The sequence below is a fragment of the Bombus terrestris genome, chromosome 17, assembly GCF_910591885.1.
Source record: "Bombus terrestris chromosome 17, iyBomTerr1.2, whole genome shotgun sequence".
Taxonomy (NCBI): Eukaryota; Metazoa; Arthropoda; class Insecta; order Hymenoptera; family Apidae; genus Bombus; species Bombus terrestris.
Genome location: NC_063285.1, coordinates 3799399 through 3803342, shown reverse-complemented (window position 1 = coordinate 3803342; position 3944 = coordinate 3799399). Strand labels below are relative to the sequence as shown.

Genomic DNA, 3944 nt, shown 5'->3' with positions numbered 1-3944 from the left:
AAAGGTGAGGGAAATTGACGTTACTGTTAATTGGTCAATTTCCATGTTGGTGGTTAGAGAAGGACGTTAGCTGTCCTTGGGAAAAGCTGCCAGTGGGAAGCGTTCGTGGAAGGATAGATTTCTCTTATCTTCCCGTAGTTGCAACAAAGACTGCTTGTCTATATGAAGGACTTTGCTTGACTAAATCTTAAGATTTATTGCGGGTCCTCACGTTAGCTAAACATATACTGCGGAGGTATGTTGACATCTGGAGATCATCTTACCCGGAGTATAGAATCTGCGTGTGGCGAGCCACGGGACAGAAACCATTGAAATATTGACTGCCGCGTGTCGCTACGACTATTTCTTTTAAGGAGAGGTATAGAGTTACTCTGTGCCTTTGTTAGATAAAACGTTCATCCCTTGGACCGCGGCTACGTTCGGCGACTGATTGTCGCCTCGAGCCCAAGCTCACTATCATAAATCTCAAATAAGTACAGTCGGATCGAATGACAACAGTTTCTTAATACGGCTATGGTGAAATCTAAATTACAATACTAAGGGTCTTCCCAAAGTTCCAAAGGGAAGGTTCCGGTGTTCTTTCATCTCCGACATATATATATTTTAATAAAACATTAATTTTGAATTGAACTTAAAATTCAAATAAACTTACTTATTAAAAATTTCTACATGAAATATATTTATATTTCAAGACTCAAATTCTGTTTATTCAGATAATCTTATTTCATTTCTTAATTTAACTATAATAATAATAATTATTATTACTTTAACTACATTTTTCATTATAGATTTTACATTAAATAATTTCTTAAACTTAAATTTATTAAAAAATCATACTATTGAAATTATTTGAACTTTAACTCCTATAATTATTTTAATAATTATTCGTTTTCCATCACTAAAAATTTTATATTATATTGATGAAATCATAAATCCTTATTTTTCTATTAAATCTATTTGTCATCAATGATATTGATCTTATGAATATCCAGAATTTAATAACTATGAATTTGATTCATATATATTAAATTGTGAATCAATAAATCAATTTCGACTTTTAGAAACTGATAATCGATTAATTATTCCATTTAAAATTTCAATACGTATAATTGTATCTTCTACAAATGTAATTCACTCATGAACAATCCCTTCATTAGGAATTAAAGTTGATGCAATTCCTGATAGAATTAATCAACTAAACATATTTTGTATTCGTCCTGGAATTTATTTTGGTCAACGCTCTGAAATTTGTGGAATAAATCATAGTTTTATACCAATTATATTAGAAAGAACTTCTTATGAATTATTTTCAAATCGGATTAAAAAAAATTAATATGAAAAATTAGTTAATTAAATAACATTAGATTGTCATTCTAAAATTAATAATTTAACTTATTATTTTTCTATCATTAAATGTCTGAAATTAAGAATTGATCTTTTAAATGAATTAGAGTAATTAAAATTTACTTCTAACGAATTCCACAAATAATACCTATTAATTGATTTATTTATCTTTTTGTTATGTATGATTTGCTTATTATCAATTATAATTTTAATAAATTCATTACTATTAAATTTAAAAATTAAAAATATGTTGAGGTGGCCGTGAGTGAGTTATAGTTGTTGGGCCTGGTCCGCTGTAATTGTCACTGGGGGCTGTAGATGTCGCTGCCGGGATACTGCTGATTTTTCCTCCGTTTTTTTGGTACGTGGAAATAAAATCGGACTCCGGTCGCCGGGATTCGAACCCGAGTTCCGAACGTTCGCAACCTAAGGCGTTAACCATTGCTTTTTTTTATTTTTGTTTATTAATTCCAGGTTTTTTACATATTTTTTTTACATAATTTTTTTTCCAGAATAAACGTAGCCATGCATTATTACTTTTTTTTTTTAAGATTATTATTGTGCCTTAAATTTAAGCCGCTGTTGCGCTGTGCCAATGTACGATATTTTAATTTATGTCCTGAAAGCCTGGACGCAAAAACAGGACAGTTCGCTAGCCTATTAGAGAGGGATGGGAGGGGTGTTCTGTGGGATTAGTATAATATTTGTTTATCTATTTACATATTTACATATTTACACTTTATTTGGTGAGCGTTGCCGTTCTGTGGCTCTTTATCTTGTTGTTTTTTGTTATGGGTTCCGTATCCACCAATATTTTTTTGTGTTTTTTCTGTGTTTGTCTTCTGTATCCTTTTGGGGGAGTGCCATGTTGTATCTCCACCTAGTGTCTGCAGTACGGCCATCTAGGTTTTCCTCGTATTGTATAGATTTCATTCCTATTTTCCTTTGCATATGGTAAATTATAGGGATGTTGTTTTGGTCTTGGAGATAGTTTCTTTCGTCTAGGTTCGGAGGGGGGGGGGGATGTAGCCTGTTAACAGAGTGTCTTTGAAGTATGCGTCGTTTGGGAATAAGCAGCCGAAGATTAGGCTGTTTTCTTTGATCTTCGCGGCTTGCGCGAAGTGGTTTCTTGTTAGTTTTAGGATATGACAGTCGATGCGGTGGATGTTGGCTAAGTCGTATATTTTTTTGTTTTTTACGTATTTTCTGTATCCGCTGTGTTCTGATCTCTAAATGCTCAGGCAAGCTCTGGTGCATTTTCTTTCGAATATGCGAATTTTTTCCATTACTGACGCTGGTATGTTGTACCATATTGGATAGCCGTAGGTTATAATGGGTCTTATTAGCGTTTGGTAGCACATGATTTTTACTTTGCTATCGAGATGTCTGGAATAAAACAGCCTTTTTGTATTCCAAAAAGCTTTGCTGGCTTTGGAGAGTTGGATTTCGATGTGTTGCTTGTAGTTTAGTTTTTCATCTATATTTACTCCTAGGTATTTCACGCAATTTTTGTGTGGTATGAGGTTCTCTTCGTTTGCTTTTTCTTTTAGATGGAATTTTCTGACGTGTTCCCTTTCTGCTGGACCGATTTTGCTTGCCATGGGTCTGAATAGAATGATTTCGCATTTGCTTGCGTTAATTTTTAGTTTCCATGTGTGATAGTAATCGCTGATTTTGTTAAAGAGTTCTTGCAGTTCTGTTCTTATCGTTTTGGTTTTGTGGCCTGTTACATAGATGATTAGGTCATCCGCGAAGGCTATGGAGCGTTTATGTGTGGATGTGTTGAGGTTAAAGAGGTTTAGTAAGTCGTTATTGTAGATGCTGAAGAGTAGCGGGGAATTTACTGTTCCTTGTTGCAGGCCGTTCTCTATGGAGAATTCTTTGCTTGAAGTGTGCGAGCCGTCGGTCATTATGAAAGTTTTGTTTGTTATCATGTCCCATACTATTTTGATTAGGTATTCGGGGAAGTTCTTTTTAATCATTTTATAAATGAGCCCTGGGATCCAGACGGTGTCGAAGGCTTTTTCGATGTCTATTAGGCAGGCGGCTACTCGTTGATTTGCGTTAAGTGCCCAGCAGATATCCGACGTAAGTTTGTTTATTGCGTGGATTGTGGAGTGTTTGTGGCGGAAGCCGAATTGGTTTTCCGGGATTATCTTATTTTTTGAGCAGAATGCTGCTAGGGCGTTGTTTATGATCATTTCGTATACTTTGCTTATGTTGGGGAGGAGGCTCATGGGTCGTAGGTTTGCAGGTGATGAGCCGTCTTTATTTTTTTTTTTGTAATGGCTATGAGTTTGGCTTTTTTTCATTTTTTGGGGAAGTACGTGTTGTTTAGTGCGTTATTAAACAGTACTGTGTAGTACCATTTTATTTTGTTTGGTAGGCGTTTGAGCGAGATGTTTGGGATGCCATCGAAGCCGGCGGATTTTTTGTTGTTTAGCGCGGAGAAGATTGTATTTAGTTGATTGAAGTTTGTAAAGTAGTTTATTTCTGGGTCGGGCTGTTTGGGGTCGTCCGATGTGTTTTCGTTTGAGAATGTGCAGACTGTTTTGTTTAGCGCTATGTCTTGTTCTATTTTATTTTTTAGTTTGTTTGTT

The 3944-nt window shown here is 34.9% G+C and overlaps 1 pseudogene; it reads left to right on the top strand.

Moving 5' to 3' along the window:
* Window positions 1-664: 664 nt before the first annotated feature.
* Window positions 665-1333, top strand: LOC125386632 (annotated as a pseudogene).
* Window positions 1334-3944: the final 2611 nt, after the last annotated feature.